We start from the raw sequence: 22,889 nt of genomic DNA on the forward strand, positions 1-22,889 counted from the left end.
AAGAAGTGGGTCTGATGCAGTGGGAACTGCTACCAGTTCTCAGGGAGAAGTCAGCTATTTTATTGGGATGGTACAGTGGTGGTACCAGTGTTCTGGTCAATCATATGACCAGGATTGTGCAGAGTGCTTTAAACTGGCACCCATGAGAAGGTATAGGGCTCAGCTGAAAGGAAAACCGAATTCCACGGGGAAAGGTTAAAATATTGAAACATGGGGACGTGGCTGAGGAAAAACAGAAAGAATCAGGAAGGAAGTGAGTTCAACTAATATTGTACATCAGCAAATATGTTTGTGACAGGAAATTGTGATAAAAAGTAAATGACTGTTTCTAAATTTGGATGAAATAAGTATTTGCAATAAGGGATATGAACGTGTGACTTGCGATTTCTATCAAATCACCATCAGGGATACATGGTCACAGGATGAACAAGAAGGTGGGGCATTAATATTCACAGCTACACAACATTGTGGAAAGTCAGGCAGAATGGGAAGAAGGATGGGGATCTCTCATTGTTACGGATAACAATGGGATGATCAAGAAAATATGTGGCCTTAAATTATCAATCAGTCGTAGACAAAATTCTGGGTAATAAGGGTCAGAACACAGAAGTGCAAGAGCAGTGTTAAGGCTCCTTTACTGCATTACATTGTGAAACACTGGATTAACAGAGAATTATTTGAATTTGTAACAAAGGCATTGGGTTAACAGTGAGGTGATTCAACTTTCCTCTCTCATCATCGCATTGGTGATGGGTCACAGAGGAGGCTGACTCTCTCCCACGCTCAGGGGGAGTCTGGAGGTGGCTGTACAGACTGATGTGGCCTTCCACAGACTCTGTAACACTTGGGGCAGGAAGTGGCCATGTGAATGGGGTGGGTGTGACTTTTGGCTGACAGCACGCTCCTTGTGCTGTTTTCTCCTGGATTCCCGACAGTAAATCCAAACACTTTTTTTCAGATGGCCCCCATCAACTGTGATTCCACATAAACGGCCTCATTGACCTTTCAGGGGCTTTTTTCTCTCCCTCGCTATACTTTAGCCCCTGTTGAACCTTGTCAAAATGCCTCTGAAATTTTAAATATTCCCCACCACCAATAGCCTCCCACACCCTTATCAAATCTGCCACTAATGCTCATACCAAAATATAGAATGCAACAGATATAAAAATACTCTGCTTCTAAACAAAACATATTTCTCCCATTATTTCTAAGTGTCCAGTTATCATTTATTGTCATGCCCTTTATAATACAGTCCAGCATGTTCCCGACTTACTGTCAGGCTAACACCGTTTGGTTTCAGGCTGACTGCACAAAGGGTTTTAGGCGGCATGTTCAACACAGCATCTTGGGTCCGTTCCTGTGCTGCATTGTTCCACGTTCTATTATGCATCAAGGAAGTATCTTCACCAAGAAAAGACTCGGGCCTCTCAGGGATGAAAGAGAAATGAAAGAGGTTGTTGGGGAGATGGATTGGTAAGGACAGGGAAGGGGAGGTGTGGTGGTAAGAACAGGGAAGGGAATACAGTGTGTAAGAGGGAGCATGAAGAATAAAAGCAAGCAGGAGCATAGGAAAGTCTGAGTGATGTTTGTGAGGGAGGCCACATAAACGAGTGGAATAAATTAACAGCACATAGCATAGGGACATGCAGTGATGAAACCGTCATTTGAACATGATTGGAAGGAATAACAATAAACTATCACATCGGGTTAAAATCCACATTATTAAAGGTGGCGCAGGTTGGCAATGGAAAAGAGATTGCCACGGAGGACAGATATTAAACAGAGGATTTAGTTCCACAGTAAAGGGATCACACCAGGGGCTGACCAATGAACCACAGCAAAGCAAGTTCAGTATGGGATTAGAGATGAATGCTCAATATTATTCACCTCAGAACTAATTTCATTGTCCTTCAATGTAAACTCTCCGGCTGGACATTTTCGCTGAGAAGATACCACAGAACTGGAATCAGAGAAACACTTCAGTTTTCATTACTGCTATTTCTCAATGACAAAAGACACATGTTGAGACACTTTCAGAATAAACAAATATATCTCTTGGTTTGAGTGCTAAACATTCACCTGTTAACGGAGTTTCCAAAATACACCATCATCAACTCAGGACGGGAATTTACAACATAATTTGAGAAATCTCGTACTTTAATTGAGAGATTTGATATATGCATCCCATTTTAAGATATTTTTTCTAACTGCCAATTCTGTTTTTCCAAAGATTATTTGGAAAGCAAAAGGTTAGAATAAAAAGAAAAAACGTTCTTCATAAACAGAATCAATCTTCTCTAATAACTGCATTCAATGGCAGTTGTAGCTACCCAGCATGCCCAACGATCGTGAAAGCTCTCTATGCTCACGACAGGCGAGGGCAGCACATTCGCAGTCCCGACTTTATCTCCGTTGGAAATGGGAAGAGATGCCTTTTTGCACATGTTAACGATGCAGAACCTGGCGAGCGTTTAAAAACCCTTTCAGCGAGAAGCGACCACGTGGAAAAATAACTTGCGATTAAATGTATCGCAGTTCCGAGATGAACAGCCGCCATCTTGGCGGGGGATCTGGATGCATGCGCAAACGGGTCCGTGACGTCACAGTGCCGGGCGGATCTAAGGGTGACTCATGTAGATACCGAAACTCTGAGAGTCAATCAGACAGTGCTGGAGGAGGTCAGCAGGGTCTGGCAGGAGGTATGGACGGAGAAACAGAGTGAACCATTCCACTCCTGTGTGCATCTTCTTCAGAACCCATTACTGCAGTGACCTCGGCGATAGCTTAATATCATCTTCACCCTCAGGTGATCTTTGAAACAAGAGCAGTCTCCCTGAATCTCTGGATTTTTTCTGCAGGTGACATTTTTAACGCACCTGTTCAGACGTGTCATGTCCCACTTGTGAAGCAGATGGTGCTTGAGAATCCAGGCCTTCTTAGTTCGAGGGGAGTTCCTCTGGGTCGATTCTTTGGCCCAACCAACTTCAGCTGCTTCGCCAATCACTTTCCCTTCAGAAGTATGCATCTTGGTTAACAATTGGACAATATTCAGCATCATTCTCAACTGCTCAGATACTGATTTGCGCATATCCATGTGTTCAGGTTGTACGTTTGCTCGCTGAGCTGGTAGGCTTGCTCTCATTGAGAACAATCTTACAACCCGAACCTCAACCTGAGCTAAAACTGTTCTCAAAAATCGCATATCCATATGCAGCAAGTCCGGGCCAGCATCTAAAATTTGCACAAGTGGCAAGTAACAGTCGTACCACATCCATGCCTGGCAAAGACCATCTTTAACAAGAGAAAATCTGAGTATCCCTTGTTGACTTTAAACAGCACTATTATTTTTGAATCCTCCATGAGCAGCATTCCGCGGTGTAATATTGACCAGAAACTGAACAGGAGTGACCATTCAACTTGATACAAGATCAGTGCAGAGGCGAAAAGTCTTGCAGCGCTCAACTCACCTCTTGACTGCCTTCCTACAAGTTGTAAGTCAGGTGTGATACGGAATCCTCTCCATTTGCCTGGTTGAATGCTGCTTCAACAACACAAGAAGCTTCTCAACATCTGGAACAAAAGAGTACTCTTCATGACCAATTACCTTCACCATTTCCTTTCTTCACCACTGATTTACTGTAGCAGCAAAATGTATCATTTCTTGTGGAACATCCTTCTGGGTAGTGGCTTGTGCTATCCACCATTTGGCGACGTATATCCCACAACGGGTTTGCACCTCAGGACACACAAAGTCTCATAGATGTTGAGAACAACAACCTGATTTATTCAGGAAGGGTCCGTTTTGCTTTTGATGGTGGTTTTTGCATCTTTTGGATCATTTGGGATGAGATGTATGATAGAAGATGGTAGATTTTCTGAAATTGGACTTGTTAGTTCTGACATTCTACCCTGTATGGACTGCGATAATATTTGAAAGTCATTTCACAAAGAAATAAATTGAAATAATTGAAGAGGATTGTGTCAAATCAAACATGATATGAAGATCCGACAGTCACGAAATTCATTTGGATGTAAAGGGAACATGTTTATCTGGTATGTCTAAAAGCAAAGATTTCAAACAGCATTGTGAGTGGTAATGCACCAACACACACACACACACACACACAAGAATGCAAGCGTTCCTCTGAACTGAGTGCAGAAATTATTTAACATTAACCAGTTAACATTTTTAAACAAACACAGACAGAGAAGACAGAAATATGTTGTGTTTATGGGAAAGGATTCAACAGATATGTGAGGAGATCAGCACCATGGAAATGTCTGGTTTGTGAGAAGGATTGCAAATTCCCAGACCAGCTGGAGACTCATCGACACAGACATTCTGAGGAGACACCGTTCACCTGCTCTGTGTGTGGGAAGGAATTTACTCTGTCATCCAGCTTCTTGTAACACCAGTAGGTTTACACTGACAAGAGACCGTTCCCCTGATTGTGGGGGAAAAAAAAACTTTAACATCTGTAATGGTCTTAAATTCAATGGTCTTTAATTAACATAACACTGTTCCCATGGGGGAGAAGTTATTTAGGTGTTCCATGTGTGGAAAGGTATTCACTTGGGGATCCAAGTCTTCATCATTGGGAGAGAAGCTTTGTCTGCTCCATTTTGAAGGAATAAACATTATAGTTCAGCCTAATGTCAACCGTTTAGTTGACACTGGGGAGAGACCAATCTGTTCTGTGGGTGAGAGGGATTTATTAAATCAGGAAAGCTTCAAATACATAGGTGTGGCCATTCTAGATAGAGACTGTACGCTTGCACTGAGTGTGGGAAAGAATTCACTTCATTACCTGTACTCAGTGAGCACCAGTGCATTTACACCTTTTACCTGCTCCTTTTGAGGGAAAGGGTTCACTCGGTTCTCATTCATCAGCAGCTATGGCTTTGTTCACACCAATGAGAGAACATGTAAATGGTCTGACTGTGTGAAGAGTTTTATGAGTAGCAATGATTTAATGAAACACCAACAAACACGTTGTGGAAAGAGGCCATTCACCTGCACTGTGTGTAGCAAGGGATTCAATTATTCATTCCCACACATGGTATCCCAGTGAGAGGGCATCGGTTTAGGTGAGTTTGCTCTATTGTTGGTTTGCAGAGCAACGTGATGCCAACAGCATGGGCTCAATTCCCATTACCAGTTTGAGGTTACCCTGAAGGACTCTCCTTCGCAAAATCTTCCCACTCCTGAGGTCAGGGGGTCCTCTGGTCAAATCACCATGATTCGCTTTTCTCTCTTTTAAAGAGAAAAGTCCTTATAGACAGCTAAGACTATGGTGACATACCCATTCCATTGAGGTCGAATGTGATTGTATTCTGCTCTTATTGCATCCAGAACTGAACTGTGTTCATTCTGTCAACGGTGGTTTACTTCATTGGCTGTGAATTATCTCTTTAACTGAACTAGTGTTTAATTGTTCAGGTATCAATCACAGATTTTGTTTTTCAACCATGATTTCTCTTCCATGAGATGAGACTGGTAGATATTCATTTACTGCCCTGTTCTTGAGACTTTTGTTCGTTGCTAAGGCATGAATTGTATTTATATATGTACTTTCACACATTCAGGATTTGTGAATGTGCTTCATAGCAATTGAAGTCATTGTGAAGTGTATTCACTGTTGTGGAAGATACAGCAGATAAGTTGTGCCGATGTGCAGTGGGAACCCAGTCCCACAGTGAGAGCCCGTGAATGATTTCTCATCAGTGTGAACACATTGATGGAATTTCAGTTCCTGGGAACTTATAAAGCACTTCTCACACTCTGGCATTGAAACAGTTTCTTGTCACTGTGAACCCGTTGGTGTATCTGCAGGATAAACTAATTAAGTGCATCTTTTTTCCCAAATTCAGAATGCCAATGTGAATTATCTGGTGCCTCAGTGAATTTGATTACTGAGAGGTCCTTCCCCACATTCAGAGCAGGTGAATGGCTTCTCTCCAGTGTGAAACCGCTTGGATCTAAGTAGGTTTCTGGAATCAATTAATTTCCTCCCTCAAACAGCAGATGAGCAGTCTCTCCTCTGTGTGATCTCTCTGCTGCTGTCTCAGCAGACTGAATGACTGACTGTATCCTTTCCCACAGTTAAAGCAGGTGAACGGCCTCTCTCCAGTGAGTTCGCAGATGTAAAGTGAGATCAGATGTTGGCCTGATCCCACTCCCACTTTGAGAACACTTGAATTGCTTCTCATCAGTCTGAATATATTGATGGTGCATCAGCTCCTGAGAACTTTTAAAGCATTTGGCGCACTCTGGACAATTAAATGGTCTCTCCTCAATGTGAACTCACTGATGTAACAGCAGGTTAGATAACTGAGCAAATCCTTTCCCACACTCCGAACAGGTGAAACGTTTTTTTTTTCCCAGTGTGGCAGCACTGATGAATTTGCAGAGCAGACTGTTAATTGAATCCTTTTCACTGTTACCACATTTCCAGTTTCTCTCCAGTATCCCTCCAGTTATATATTGAAAAGACAGATGATTGGCTGAAGCCCCGCTCACAGACAGACCACGGGAATGGGTTCACTCACCTGTGAATATTGCTTTCTCCTTTCATTCTCAAAGGTCGATGAGATTCAGGCGACATCAAACAGAGCAACTCCATCAGATTCTGATGTGCTGCTTCATTTCAGTTTCCCAACGGCAAAACCTCACCTTTAATATTTCTGAAATTTAAACAGAAATAGTCCACTAAGAGAGAACTTTTAAAAATACCAAAGCAGAAAATTTCATTCCTCATTCGATGTGGATATTCCAGACAAGATCAGCATTTATTATTGCCCGTTGCTAATTTTACTGGACAAGGTGACAATGGGTTACCTTCTTGAACAACTGCTGTCCATTTCCTGTTGGTAGAACCAAAACACAAAGAATGGAATTTCAAAATTATAACCTACTGGAGGAATGGCAACATATTTCCAGGTCAGAATAGTAAGTGGTTTGTAGGGTTTTCCGATCTATGTTGAAAAATGTGTTGCTGGAAAAGCGCAGCAGGTCAGGAAGCATCCAAGGAGTAGGAGAGTCGACGTTTCGGGCATAAGCCCTTCTTCAGGAATTGCTTTTCGAGCAACACATTTTTCAGCTCTGATCTCCAGCATCTTCAGTCCTCACTTTCTCCCCTTTTCGGATCTATGTGCTAACCTTTCCTTTTGGTTGCAAGTGGTTGTGAGTTTGAAAGGTACTGTATAAGAAGCTTTGGTGAATTTCTGCAGTGCATCTTGTGGGTAATACTAACGGCCTGTCTGAGTATTTGGAGGTGAAGAAAGTGGATCTTTATCGATGCTGTGTCAGTAACGTGGTGCTGAGCAATTCGGCTGCTCTCTTCTGGATGTTGTTGAGCTTTGCCGTATTGTTGGAACTGCACTCAGGGGTCCTCAAGAAGGTCATAACTGAAATGTCTCTTGCTACTCCGATGCTGCCTTATCTGCTGTACTTCTCCTGCGCCATGCTTTCTCAACACTGCACTCACCCAGGCAAGCAATGAGTATCCCATCGTGTTTCTTACTTCTGTCTTGTAAAGTAATAAACGATAGTTGGGAAAAGAATCCAAATAAAGAGAAGAACCGTTGGACAAACGAGTGGATAACGATCATGTTCAGAGAGTGAATAGCTGCTAATGGAGACTGCTGGTCACTAAACAGAGGTGGAGTGTAATGACAGATTATCTGACAGATAGGCTTCAGGGAATAAAGAAGTGTATTACTCGCTGTAGAAATCCCAGACTCTGACCTGCTCTTGTAGCCAGTGTTTATACGGCTGGTGCAGTTAGTTTCTCATAGAAACTGGGACTTTTACAGCACTGAAAGAGGCTTTTTGACCTATCTCGCCAATGTCAAGCATCAAGCATCTATCCACTCTCATCCCATTTTCCAGAACTTGGTCTGTAGCCTTATGCGCGGTGGTGCTTCAAGTGATCATTGAAACATATTTTTAATTGCACAAGCTCCAGCAAAGTGCCATCACCATACACATATTCCACTTCCATTCTTTGTCCACCTTCTGCAGGGAACATTCCCTCTGGGACACACTGGTGCATTCTGTCTTCACTCCCCAAACCTCCCCCCACAGCCCCATGGAATCTTGCCCAGCAATCACTGACGAGGTGACCCATGCACGCATGCACAGCAGATAAGAACGAGGAGCAGGGGTAGGCCATCCGGCCCTTCGAGCCTTCTGCACTATTCAATAAGATCATGGCTGATCTTTCCATGGACTCAGATCCACTTACCCATTCTCGCACTGTATCCCTTCCTTCCTTTATTGTTAAAGAAAATCTTAGCTTTAAAAACGTTTACTGAAGTAGTGTTAACTACTTCACTGGGCAAAGAATTGCAAAGATTAACAATCCTCTGGGTGAAGAAGTTCCTTCTCAACTCGGTGCTGAGTCTTTTCCCTCTAATCTTGAGGCTACGCCCTCTTGTCCAAGTTTCATCCGCTAGTGGAAACACCTCTCCCCTTATGCACTGAATTCTCACTTTTCCAACTTTCAAAAAGTATACTCAGCCTTCATCACAGTGTGCCAAAGGCACCTGTAGGCTGTCCGTGTGGTATAAGAATTCCCTTTCTGACATAGATCTGGGCAGAGATGCGTTTTCACTGTAAAGATTACCACCCCCTTTAGACAAAGGAATTCAGGTGTTTACCTTCATATCGGCACTAGTATGAGTTCCACGCTGACTCAGTGTTTGTAACATGGAGAAAAACAAATCACAGTATGAAGTTTCGGCTGAGTGTTGTGTATCTATCATTTTGAATATTGTTTCAAATTTGCAGTGCTTATCTTCAAATGCTTATTCTTGAAAGTAGCAGATGGAGTGCGGGAGGTTGTGGTGACATTATGGAAGTTTATAAAATCATGAGAGGTATGGATAGGATGAATAGCCAGGGTCTTTTCAATAGGATAGGAGACTTCACACATAAAGGACATAGCTTTAAGGTGAAATGGGGAAGATTTAAAATGGACGAAGGGGCAACATATTCACACAGAGGGTGATATCTGTATGAAATGAGCTGCCAGAGGAAGAGTGGTAGAAGCAAGTACAGCTCCAACATTTCAAAAACATTTGGACAAACATATGAATGGGAACCTTTTAGAGGCATGTGGACTAAATACAATCAGGTGGGACTGTTGTAGATTGCAAAACCTGGTCAGCGTGGGCAGGTTGGAGCAAAGGGTCTTTTCGTATGTGATATGACTGTATGAATCCACAAAGCGGTGAAAAGGGAAGGACAGATTTGATGTAAGCAAATTGGCAGGAAACATAAAAACAAGCATCATAAACTTTCCTGTGTATATAAAAACAGTTCAAGATGGGTGCGTGACCTTTGGTAGAAATAAAGTCAGGAAAGTATATTGAGGACATTTGGAGGCTGTGACTCGGAAATTGGCTCAAGGGAACAGACAGATAATTTACACCAGTACTTTACATCATTCCTCATTGGGGAAGGCACTGTAAGTATATCAATGACACAGGCAAAATGGTAATCGGAAGGAAGTTCTTGAACCATGCCTAACGAAAGGAACAAGGTTTCTAAAAAGCAGATGAGAGTAAGGGTAGACAGGTCAGCAGCAATTCTGAGTTGGTTTTAAAAGAAGTGGCCACAATCTTGGGATCATTGCTCCCCCTCTATCAGATGTTAGTTCTGCTGTTTGTTTAAGTAAGCAGTAAGTACAGTAACTTTAATGGGTTGTCATCAGGTTTTGTTACACATGGTTCTGACCCTGGAATGTTCACCCACGCTCGTCACTGAACCAAAGATCAGCTTCATGGTAATGGTAGATTGCGGGATTATCCTGGGGAAAAAGTTACAGATTGTGGTTGAATATAATTCTACTGCTGCTGCTGCTGTTATGATTTCGGCATCACATGAGTGCCCAGTTTGAGCTGCAATATCTGCAATGTTTTCTCTGAATGTGGTGATCAACTCCATCGGCAATATTGGCGGTAGCGTTATAGTTGCCGAGATACAGAGAAACGTAACATTAAATTGTCAACTGCTTCTTTAGACACAGGAACTGTTACTGCGGGACTCTGCAGTGATGCAACGGCTTTCTCAGCCAGGAAGAGAAACTGAGGGGAGGGAGCCATTTTCAACACTGAATGTGGGGAATTGACTTGCTGCTGTCATTAGAAAGTCAGTGGAGTTTCTGTGGATGGTGTTCTCAGGGTTGTGTTGTCAGCTGCTGGGTTCAGTCAGGGAGACCGGAGGGTCTAGTGACCCCCACTCTGGAGACTGCATTTACAGAGAGTCTTGGTCCATGGTAAACAAATGGAGCCGAGGCTAGACAGAAGGCAAGCTCTTGTAAGCAGGGTGGAGCAGGACATTGCATTTTCCAGGATTTCCAGGAACATTTTTCTCAGCTGGACCCATACATGTGTAAAGTGTGAAACGAGCTTGTTTCAAAATTGAGGTGGTCACTGAGCTGTGTCCCCTCCTTCAGTATAACCTGTACTCGCATACCAGTGACAGGACTGTGCTGACACTCACCATGAAGTAAACTGTTTCAATTCTGGAATTTTCCAGGCAGAAGTGGGTAATATATCCACCATCTCTGAAGTGCAGTCCTCCAATCTCTTTACGAACTGACAGAGGCCATCTGCCTTCTGAGAGGAATACATTGGTTCCAACTCCACAGGGGAACGTACAGAAACTAACTCCCAGAAATACTAGAAAACGGGGACTCGTAAAAATGAGCAACTGCAGGAAATTAAAATTAATAAAGTGCATGCCTTTGAAAATCTAATTTAATTAAAGTTTCATAAGTTGCTGCATCTGATGAGCTACAACCCAATTGTTTTAGAGGTGGTAACAGATGTAGTGAAACAATTGCTATCTATTCTTCAAAGCTGCTTAGATTCTGAAAAGTATCCTGCAGGCTTGAAAGCAGCTATTGTAAATCTAAACATTCAAAACAGGGCGGAGAGGAGAAAAAATGAAAACTAAATAGCTTGATGTCAGCTGTAAGTAAATCGTTGTAACCTTTTATTTCACTGTGGCACCTAAACACTTGGGGAGCAATGATCTGATATGTTAGTTTCGGCCGTGATTCAGGAAAGGGAAATGATCTTTGATAAACCTCCTAAAATTTGTGAAGATTGTCTGCTGTGACAGCGACAATTGAGAACCAATGGGAGTTGAGTATTTGGATTTTCAGCAGATGTTTGACATGGTTGAATACAGGTGAGTGGGGAATGTTAGAGTCCATGGGTAGGTAGGTTTGGAATATATACCATATTGATTTAAAATTGGGTAATAGAGATATGAGAAGAGTAATGTTTATCTCTGGACTGAAGGCTTGTGGAGTATCAGAAGGATCAGTGTTTGGCAATAATTATTCACGAGGCATACAAACTGAATCAGATGGGAACAACAAATATCATCATTCACATTTATATGTATGTGTATATATAAATGGTGAGACGTTGGCGAGTGCTTTTGTTGAAAAAGACCTGGATGACGTTGGCCATAAGTCACTAACAGAATTCTTACGTGGCAGGAATTAAATGATATGCGGCTTTTCATACAAATTGATTGAAGTATCAGAGTTACTATATCTTTCCCAATGGTGGTGTTTTGTTGAAGGGAGTATTTGGTGCATTGTGTACAGATTTGGACTGCTTTATAAATAATGATCTCTTTGTCATCGAGACAGTGCAAAGGAGTTTCACCAGACTAAACCCTGGCATGATGGTACCACGAGGAGCGAGTGCAGTAACTATGTGTTTAATCTGTAGTGTTGTGAAAGAATAACGAAGTTGAAATTTGATGGTTAAGGACGGACACTTATTTATGTCCTATGAATAATTAAGCCACGGAGATCAATTTGGAGCAGTTGATCTGTTCAGTTCCTGCTCCATTTGTTTGTGATGTTAGAGCATCTCTCAGACTTTTCTGTCCCTGTGTTCGTGACTTGAGAAGCTGAATGACCTGTTCATCTTCCTCTGTAAATGACTCCGTGTGTGAAAGAGTCTCTTTTGGATTCCGCATAAGTAAAGTGTGGGAGTGAGCAGATTCCTTGTGTTCCCGTGTAATTGGCAGGAGGTACTAAATGCGCTATCATCCGTCTTGTCCAAACGTTTGAGGGGCTGAATGACTTCCACATTTTCTTGTGAACCCAGATTGAGGTGCTGATTGAGCAGCACATTTTATTGTCGAAATGTGCAGTGTCTAGCAGTGCTTATGCGTGAATGTTACCCAAACTTATACAGTACGATCTTAAATGGTGTCTAGTTCTTGTTGCACATGGACATTGACTAGTTGTTCTGAACATTATGTAAACTTCATTGAATATCCTCACTTCTGTTTATTTGAACTCAATGGGCTGAATAGCCTTCTTCCACACTGTATGGATTCGATGATGATAAACTGGAGCTTCCTAGGCTGAGGAAACTACTTAAAGATCTCCTGCAGATGTGTGTGTGTGTGTGTGTGTGTGTGTGTGTGTGTGTATGTTGATTGTGTTCTCAGTTTAGATGGTGCTTTGACTTACTTCCCTCCCTTTGTCCCTCCTAAACTGAATCCCTGATGAATTCCACCCTCCATTTCCACCTGAACAGTGGTGTGAAGAGATAAGCAGAGACTGGCTGCAACAGAATGGACAGAAATGAAAGGAGCTTTCCTCAGACCTCGTGTCAGGGGAATATTATAACACTTTAAACACCAAAGAGACTGTCAGACTCGCCCCACGCTGATGCACACAGACGCACACTAACACAGAGATACAGAGACATTCACTAATACATGGTACTAATACAGACATGGAGTGTCTGTCAGTATTTCCCTTGCTCCATGACAACATTGTCAATATTTCCCTCGCTCTGTCTGGTGTGCATCAGCATTTCAGTCTGTCTTTAGGGATTGTGTTAGTATTGCACTTGCTCACACCAGTGGGTGAGTCAGCATTTTTGTGTGGATTGTGACTGCAGGACAATTTCAATGTTCGCAGATACCAACCTGGAAGAATTGTAAAGAGTGTGAAGGTGCTGCATGCAGTTGTGAGAGTGGTGGTGCATGAGCCTTGTTCGGGGGTCGGTGTTATAACAGATATACTGTGAGTTTGAGGGAGCACAGAGAATCCGGCGACCCTTATCCCTACAGAGTGGGGGAGGTTATTGATGCTTGTCCTGTATTGATGTACATTTCTTCAGATCACAGATACAGCACTGATCTGATTGGTGAACTCAGACCATGCTCGGTGTGTCTGGTGGTGAGGCCCACTCTGGGAAGAGAAGGGTTACCCTCTGTACCAGCCCATCCACCAGGACTTCCGTGCTCCTGTCGACAAAACGTGGTGCAATTGCCCCTTATCTGCCATGCCCCGGGTAAACTGTGCAGGGCAGCTCCTACCTGAGAAAGTTCAGCCATGTGCCCATTGGCCTTTATAAGATGGCACCAATGCCAGGGATCACAGAATGTCCAGGGACATCTGGGCGATAGTGAGTACCTCCAGCCATGATGAGTAGGAGAATCGGATTGGCATTGAATGAGAGGGTCATCACGGGGTAGTTTCGTAGTTAATGAGGTGAATTCGATAAGACATCACCAGGAAACTAAATCTGCTTGGTGCAGACAATCCCAATGTCACACTCAATGATAATGGCACTGAGAAAAATTACTGATAGATTCAGCCCAACGAATCGAAGACTCAGCTGACCACACTAACAGAAACAAAGCTGCAGCTGCTTGTCCAAAACTCCCCATCACAGAGAAGGAGCGAAATGTGACATACTCTTGGGAAATAAGGTAGGGCAGGAGACCGAGGTATTGGTGGGGAAAGCCCTTTGGGAAAAGTAATCAGAATTCTCTTAGTTTTGAAATAGAAATGGAAAAGGAATTACGGTCTAAAAGTTAATATTCTAAAACGGAAGGGCCAATTTTGGTGAAATTAGTCAAGGCCTTCCAAAGTGGATTTTGACAGATATTGGCAGGTAAAGGACTATTTGATAGAAGAAAGCCTTCAAAAATGAAATGTCAAGTGCACAGAGGCAGTATGTCACTGTTCGGGTGAAGGGTAAGGCTGGGAGGTGTAAAGAATGCTGGCGAATTGCATAAATTGAGAGTCTGGTCACGGATAAGAGGAAAGCATATGTCAGGTCGAGACAGCAGGAATGAAGGGTTTTTTTCTGTATTCATTTACGGGATTAGGATATCACTGGTTGGGCCTGCATTTATCCCCGATCACTAATTGCCTAGAGGGTAGTTAAGAATCAACACATTGTTGTCGGTCTGGACTCACATATAACCCAGAATATCAGTGAACCAGATGGATTCATCCTCGGATCAGCCTCTACATTCCAGATTTAAAGTGATTGTCCGGAAGAATCTAAAACCAGTCGGAGTACACTTAAGAGGGAAATCCGGAGGCCTTGAAGGGGAGATGAGATAGTTTTGACAAATAGTGTTAAGGAGAATCTGAAGGGGCTCTACACAAACATTAAGAACAAAAGAGTAACTCGGGAGAGTGTTGGGCCACTTAAAGTTCAGCAAGGTTGCCGATGTGCAGAACAGCAGGAGATCGAGGCGATAGTAAACAAACATTTTGCAACAGTATTGACTGTGCAGAGGGATATGCAAGTTAAAGAACTTCGGAAATAAATCATGACATCTTGAAAAGTGTCTGTATCACAGAGGAGGAGATTCTGGAGTTCGTAAAGCCTCTTAAGCGAGAAAAGTCCCCGTGACCTGGTCAGGTGTACACGAGAAGTCTGCGGGAAGCGAGGGAAATGATTAATGGGCCCCTTGCTGAGATATTTGTATCGTCAATTGTCACAGGACAGGTGCTGGAAGATAGGAGGCTTGCTAACTTTGTTCAATTACTCACAACATTAAAGAAGAATGGTAAAGAAATGTTGGGGAGCCTGACGTCAGTCGTGGGCATTTTGTTAGAGAGGATTCTGAGGCACAAGTTTGCATGTATTTTGAAAGGCAAGGCCTGATAAGGGATAGTCAATATAGTTCGAGGCGTGGAAAATTGTGTCTCACTAAATTGACTGAGTTTTTTTGAAGAAGTGACTAAGAGAATTCATTGAGGCAGACAGGTTAATTGTTGACATGGACTTCATGTTGACAACTTTCCGCATGGTAGACCGGTTAACAAGGTTTGTTCACATGTAATGCAGGGAGAACTAGCCATGTGGATACATAATTAGTTCCAAGGTAGGAGACAGAGGGTGGTGATGGTGGATTACTTTTCGAACAGAAGGGCTGTATTCAGTGGTGTACTACAAGGATCGCTGCTGGGTCCACTGCTTTTCATTATTATAGAAATCATTTGGATGTGAACATAGCAGAGATTGTTGGTACGTTTGCAGATGACAGCAAAATTGATGGTGGAATGGCCAGCAAAGAAGATTTACCTCAGAGTACAATGGGATATTGATCAGATGGGCTAATGGGCTGAGAATTGGCAGATGGTTTTTAATCTAGATAAATGTGAGATGCTGCATTTTGGAAATGCAAATCAGAGCAGGACGAATCCACTTAATTGCATGGTCCTGGGGTGTGTTGATGAGCAAAGACACCTTGGAATGCAGGTTCATTATTTCTTGAAAGGAGAATCGCAGGTATATAAGATAGTGAAAAAGGGTATTTGGTATGTTTGCCTTTATTGGTCAGTGGTTTGACTATATGAATTGGGAGATCACGTTGCTGCTGACCAGCACATTATTTTAGGGACATTTGGAGTACTGGATATACTTGTCCTTTCCCTCCTATTGGAAAGATATTGTGACACTTGAAGGGAGTCAGAACATATTTACAAGGATGTTGCCAGGATTTTAGCTGTAGGGAAAGTGTGAGTAGGTTGGGGTGGTTTTTTTTTTCCTGGAGCGAGAGGGGCATGTAGAGGGTGAATAGTCAAGATATTTTCCCCAACACTGGAGGGCATGGATTTCAGGTGAGTGGCGAACGATTTAAAAATGACCTAAGGAACAACTATTTCCACAGAGAATGGTGCATGTGTGGAATGAGCTGTCAGAGATGGTGGTGGAGGCAGCTATGATTACAACATTTAAATGGCATTTAGATGGGTACATGAAGAGGAAGGGTTTACATCGGTGTGGGCCAAATGCTGGCAAATGGTACGAGCTTATATTGGGATATCTCATCAGCATGGACGAGTTGAACTGAAGGATCTGTTTCGTGCTGTACATCTCCGAGAATCGATTATTCTGTCTGAACTCACACCAATATCACATTAATTAATCATTCCCGGAAATACCAGCCTATGTTACTAGATGCCATCGATATGTCTTCACTTCAGCATTCTGAAATGTGCAAAAACATTCTTCCATAATACTGACTCTGAGTCTCTGTTTACTGTATATTTCCGAAATCTCTCCCATTTGTTGGTATTGAAACCGTTGGTATTTAAACCCTGAGATCCAGTTTTAATTGTCCAATTTTAATGTGAATTATTATCCTATATCTTTCTCTGGCCTTGAATGTTGCTTATCCGAGAGCATCAGTTCCAATATAAAAAAGCCTAGAAATAATATTCTGAAAGCATAGCTTGCATTTTCTTTGACTTCCCAGTGTCCTGCCCTGGGCTCCATGTTGGAAAGTAGGGTGTCAGTTTTGAGGCACTACTTTGTAACTTGTTCTATGCCTTTCCATTGATCGCCTGTGTTAATCACTCTCTGCTGATCATGTGCTCAGTAACATGAGGAATTCCCTCCACTGTTACTGATTAAGACCAGACTTTTCACTTGAATTTGACTGACATTTGACTTAATTCTTGTTTTGGTACGTTCGTGGAAATTTTGGGGATGGTTTCCTGGAGGCAGTGTTTTAAGCTGCTGTGGAAATTCTGGAAGCCCAGATGTTTTGGTGACCCAACTCTGGATGAGTCACGGTGACTGTGGTTACAGCATCTGGGTCTACAACATGACCAATAAATAGAGCAGAGACTGTAGAGAGGGAAATCTCTGTGAAATGGAATGAGGGATTCAAAATCAGATCAGCCGTGGTTATGGAGCAAGGTTGAATGACTCGCTCATGCAACGTATTCAGATATTTCAGTTAATAACAAGCCAATTCCTCTTCTCTCCCAACATCTCACAGTGATGGGGAGTGAGTCACCTCCTCCTGTTCCTGGGGAACAGAAATCTGCGCCCTCACTTGCCCCAGATATCCCCATGTCCCAGTCTGGAGCAGTTGAGTGACTGCCTGCAGTTCCTGTGTCGCAGTCTCAAGCAGTTGAATGACACCCTCCTGTCTAGGTATCCCAGTCTCAAGCAGTTGAATGACTCTCTCCTGTCCCCGTGTTTCAGTCGCGAGCAATTGAATGACTGTCTCATTTCCCTGTGTCCCATTCTCGAGCACTTGAATGACACCCTCCTGTCTAGGTGCCCCAGTCTCAAGCAGTTGAATACTGCCTCCTGTTCTTGTACTCCAGTATCGAACAGTTGAATGACACCTTCCTGTTCCTCTGTCCCAGTCTTGAGCAGTTGAGTGACTCCCTCCTGTTCCTGTGTCCCAGTCTCGAGCAGTTGAGTGACTCCCTCCTGTTCCTGTGTCCCAGTCTCGAGCAGTTGAGTAACTCCCTCCTGTTCCGGAGTCCCTGTCTCGAGTAGTTGAATGACACCTTTCTGTTCCTGTGTCTCCGTCTCGAGCAGTTGAGTGATTGCCTCCTGTTCCAGTGTACATGTCTCGAGTAGTTGAATGACACCTTCATGTCCCGGTGTCCCAGTCTTGAATAGTTGAATGGACTCCCTCATGTTACTGTGTCCCAGTCTCGAGCAATTGAGTGACTGCCACCTGTTCCTGTGTCCCAGTCTCGAGCTGTTGAATGGCTGCCTCCTGTTCCTGTGTCCCAGTCTCGAGCCGTTGAATGGCTGCCTCCTGTTCCTGTGTCCCAGTCTCGAGCAGTTGAGTGACTCCCTCCTGTTCCTGTGTCCCAGTCTCGAGCAGTTGTGTAACTCCCTCCTGTTTCTGTGTCCCAGTCTCGAGTAGTTGAGTGACGGCCTCCTATGCCTGTGTCCCAGTCTCAAGTAGTAGAATAAGTCCCTCCTTTTCTTGTCGCCCAGTGTCGAAAATTTGAATGACTCCCTCCTGTCCTGTTGTCCCAATTTCGAGCAATTGAATGACTGCCTCCTGTTCCTGTGTGCCAGTCTCTGTGACTGCCTCCTGTTTCTCCATGTTCCTGAGCAGCAGTTTTAATGCTCTAAATACTGTCTCAAAATTATGAAATGACTCGATAGCAGGGCATTTCCAACTAGGAGCAGCATTGCAGAAACACTTTCCCATGCAACATTCTATGGAGGCGGTCTGTTATTCTATCCCTGACCCTATAGAAATCCGGTGAAACCTATACAACCCAGGAGTGTTCCAGTTATACTCCCACATACAGGGAAGATAGATTGTAAGATTTATAATTTATCCTTCAGTAACCCCCATCTATTCCATTCAAACGAAGTAAATGTTCCCCCTTGTTGTGGTATGTAAACTGATGTACAGAACTGGTTAACTGAATCGCTTTGTTTGCTGACTGTGATTAATGACAGTCTGCGTGGATTCTAATTATCCCAGTGGAGAAGGTCCATTTTCTGATGATAAATGGGCTCTGTTCAATGTGTTATCCCATAGCATTGGCGGGAGCATCATCGACGGCGCTAACAGGGATCACCAGCAGCAGAGAGGGCACGGAGAGATGAGAATCTGAGAACATTAGACTGGAATGTTCCAACAAAGGGTCAGAATCTGAGAACAATAGACTGGAATGTTCCAACAATGAACAGGGGTTTATCCGATTATGTTTGGATTCTTTCTACATATTATTGGTTGCCATTACCAACGCGGATCCTCATTCAATATTTTTATTATCCTATCCTGGCTACTGTTGGTGTTCCTGGTAGGTTTCACTATCCATTTACTATTTGCATTAACCATGTGCGACGGTATACTGTGCTTTACATTTACTCTACTCTGTGAACATTCACTCTCCAAACCACTACGAACAACAGAGAGCTGGTTCATTCTTCCTCTCCCTCTTTCGCTCTGACGCTGTGCCTTATGAATTGACCTACTCAGTTTCAGGTATGAATCAGGTATGTATCACTGCCCTTGCTATTTAAATATTGAAAGCTTGGAGTTCACTTGGAGAGAGAGAGAGAGAGAGGACAGGTGCTGCATGCAGCAATGAGAGTGTGGAGCATGAGCCTTGTTCGGTGGTCGGTGCTACAACAGATATACAGTGAGCGTGAGGGAGCAGAGAGAATACGGTGACCCTTATCCTGACAGAGCGAGGAAGGTTATTGATGATTGTTCTGAATTGATGGACATTTCTTCAGGCCGCACTGAAGTGAGCTCAGACCAGGCTCGGTTCGTCTGGTGGTGTGATCCCTCTGGGAAGAGAATGGTCTCCTCGTCTACTTGCCAATCCACCAGGACATTCGTGCCCCTGTCAATAAACCGTGGTGTGATTAACCCTTATCTGCCACGCTCGGGTTAATCTGTGCAGGGCAGCTCCATTCTGAGAAAGCTCAACCGTGTGCCCATTGGCCTTTTAAAGTTGGCACCATCAAGGTGCATCCGGACGACTGTGAGTACCTCCAGCCATGATGGGTGGGAGAATCGGGTTAGCATTGCATGAGAGGAATACCATCGAGTGGGATGGATAGTCAATGAAGTGAATTTGATAAAATAGCACCAGGAAACTAGCTCAGCCTCGTGCAGACATTTCCTCTGTCACACTCAATGAAAATAACACTGAGATTAATATTTATTAGATTCAGCCCAATGAAGCTGTCCTCACTCCGAGTTACAAAGCTGCAGAACAAATGCTCATCCAAAACGGTCCATCGTCTGAACTCACAGCGATATCCCATTCACTCATAATTGTCCATAATAGTGACCCGTGTTGCATGGTACTATCGAAATGGCTTCATTTCAGCATTCTGAAACCTGTGAACATGCCCTTCCATGACATTTTTTTTCTCAGTTTCCCCCTCTCTGTCTCAACTCCAAAACACGCTCATTTACAGCCATGCTGCACGGTAACCGGCCATTCGGCGCAGCTGGTCCATGCCAACCAAAACGTCTATCCACACTCACCCCATTTCTCTGTCCTTGTTCTGTATCCCTCTAATCCTTTTCTTTCAATGTATTGGTCCAAATGCTTTTTCAATATTGTTATTGTACGCACCTCGATCACTTCCACTGGCAGATCAGTCCATGTACGTTCCACAGTCTGTGTAATAAACATTGACTCTCAGGTTCTTTTTATTTTTCTGCTCTCCAAAGATTAACAGATGCTCTGTCGTCTCGATTTCCAAACCCTAGGAAAGAATTTGAAATATTCACCCCTATGCACGCCTCTCATGATTTGATAAGATCTACACTTCTGTAAGACGCCCCCCCCCCCCTTCCAACGCTGTAAAGAAATAGGTTCTAACCTATCCAACCTCTTCCTACAGCGTAGACCCTTCAGCCCAGGAAATATCTTTGTAAATTTCTTCTCCAATCTTTCTAATTCAATAATATCCTATCTAGAGCAAGGTGAACAAAACTGAGCACAATACTCCAACCGCAGCCTTACCAACATACTGTACAACTGCAACATAACGTCCCAACTTCTATACTCAATGCCCTGATGAAGGCCAGTGTGCCAACAGCCTTCTTCACTGGCCTGTGTATCTCCGACTCAAATTTCAGAAAACCATGCGCCTGATCTCCAACGTCCTTTTTTGCCATTACACTCCTTAAGGCCCTCTCATTTACCATTAAATTCCCACCTGAATTTGATATTAAAGTCCATTTGCTATTTCTCAGCCCACTACCCCAGCTGGTCAAGGTACTGCTGCAATTTCTGATAATTTTTCTCACTGTAAACGATGTCTCATATTTTCGTGCCATCTGTAAACTTACTAACCTTGTGTTGTGTACGCTCGTCCAATCATTGATAGAGATAACATACAGCAATGGTCCCAGCACCGACCCCTGAAGCATTCCACTAGTCGCCAGCCTCCAGTGCGACAAGCATACCTCCACCATAGTCATTTGCTTGCTAACATAAAGTCAATTGTGTCGCCAATTTGCCAGTGCACCTAGTATTACATGCGATCTAACCTTTTAGAGCAGCCTACCATGTGTAACTTTATCAAAGGCCTTACTGAAATCCATTTAGACTATGTCCACCACCCTGCCCTCGTCAACCTTCTTGGTCACTTCCTCCAAAAACGTTAACAAAATTTGCAAGGCATGATCTGTTTTGCACAAAGCTACGCTGACTGCTCCAAGTCAAACTCTGTTTTCCAAATGCATGCATATCTTATCTCTCAGAACACTCTCAGGTTATATATCCCAGGCTTTTCTTTGCAGACGTTCTTGAATAAGGGCACAACATTTTCTACTTCCCAGTCTTCTGGTACTTTGGCCCCTGAACTTTCTTCACTTCCTTCCTGGATATATCTGGTCAAAACCAAGAGATTTATCTGACTTTGTGCATTCTACTGTGATATGGACTGTACCAAGATATGACAAACAACCCCTCCCCCCACCCAAAGGTCACAGGTTTTCTTCATGGAAAAAAGGGTAAATTGAGACCTCGCCCATCTCTTGCAGTTTTCCATACGCATGCCCATTTTGGATTTTAAGGCATCCTATTCTCTCTCTAGCTCTTTTTTTTTTACTACACTGAAAGAACATCTTTGGATTCAACTTAATCTTCTCAGCTAAGGCTATCTCATACCCCCTTTCCGCTTTCCTGATTGCCTTTTTCAGTAAACTCCTGTATCCCCTGTGTGCGTCCAGGGATTCCCTTTATTCCAGCTGCCTGAACCTGAGCTATCTCCTTTGTTTCTTGTCAAAGCCTCACTATCGCTTGTCATTCTGGGTTCTCCCTACCAGCCTCACTTTGCCTTCACCTTCACAGGAGCATATAAACCTTGAACTCAGGTTATCTCGGTTTTAAATGCCTCCCACTTGCCCGAGATCCTTTTACCTGCAAGTCCCTGTCTAATTCCAATAAAATCCGCCTTTCCCCAATTTAGAACTTGAATCTGTCGACCAATTTTGTCCCAATTTTAAAATGAATACAACTTTAGTCACTTGTCCCAAAATGCTTCTCCACTTTACCTCCTTCACCTATCCTACCCCATTTGCAAACCGTAAGTCGAGTTTGTCCCTTTCTGAGTCGGACCCTGTACATGCTGCTTGTGGAAACTTTCCTGTACAAACTTGACAAATGTCATCCCATCCAAGTCCTTCATCATCTGGAGAGCCCCGTCTATGTTAGGAAAATTAAAATCACCTATTATGACAACCCTATTACTCCTGCAAGCCCCCCGCCCCCCCCCACCTCCCATGTCTCCCTGCATATTTGTTCCAACAATTCCCATTGACGATTTGAAGGCTTATAATGCAACCATTATAACATCACCATTCTCCTCTTACTTGTTTGCACCATCCACAAAACCTCATCGGATATTATCTCAGTTATTTCCTCTTTAAATACTGGAGTGATACTCGCCTGAATCATAACAATTGGTATTTGAATTGTTTCCATTTACATCTCATCCTCGCAGTAATTTTCAGATTGGCAGCGCTCCATGTCAAGGCACAATGGAGACATGGAACTGTAAATGGATGGGAGCTGCACATCCTCTCATTTCCAGCATTTGTCTGCAAGTTTCCCGACACTGGGCAGTGATCTAACACAATGTAACCGAACAATGCAACAGCCTTTCAATGGATGAACCAGTGCGGTCTGCACAGCTCCCCACGCTGGACATTCAGCCAATGATTATGCATCAAGTATTGGTGTGGGCTGCACAGAGTTCCACTCTAGACATTACCGGATTGGATGCAGCTGTACACTAGCCATATCTACACAGTGCTCCACCCTGAACGTATAATGGATAGGCTGGTTATG

This window comes from Chiloscyllium plagiosum, unplaced genomic scaffold (assembly GCF_037043375.1).
Source record: "Chiloscyllium plagiosum isolate Xiang-an unplaced genomic scaffold, Cpla_swu_hap1 HiC_scaffold_29, whole genome shotgun sequence".
In the NCBI taxonomy this organism is placed as follows: domain Eukaryota; kingdom Metazoa; phylum Chordata; class Chondrichthyes; order Orectolobiformes; family Hemiscylliidae; genus Chiloscyllium; species Chiloscyllium plagiosum.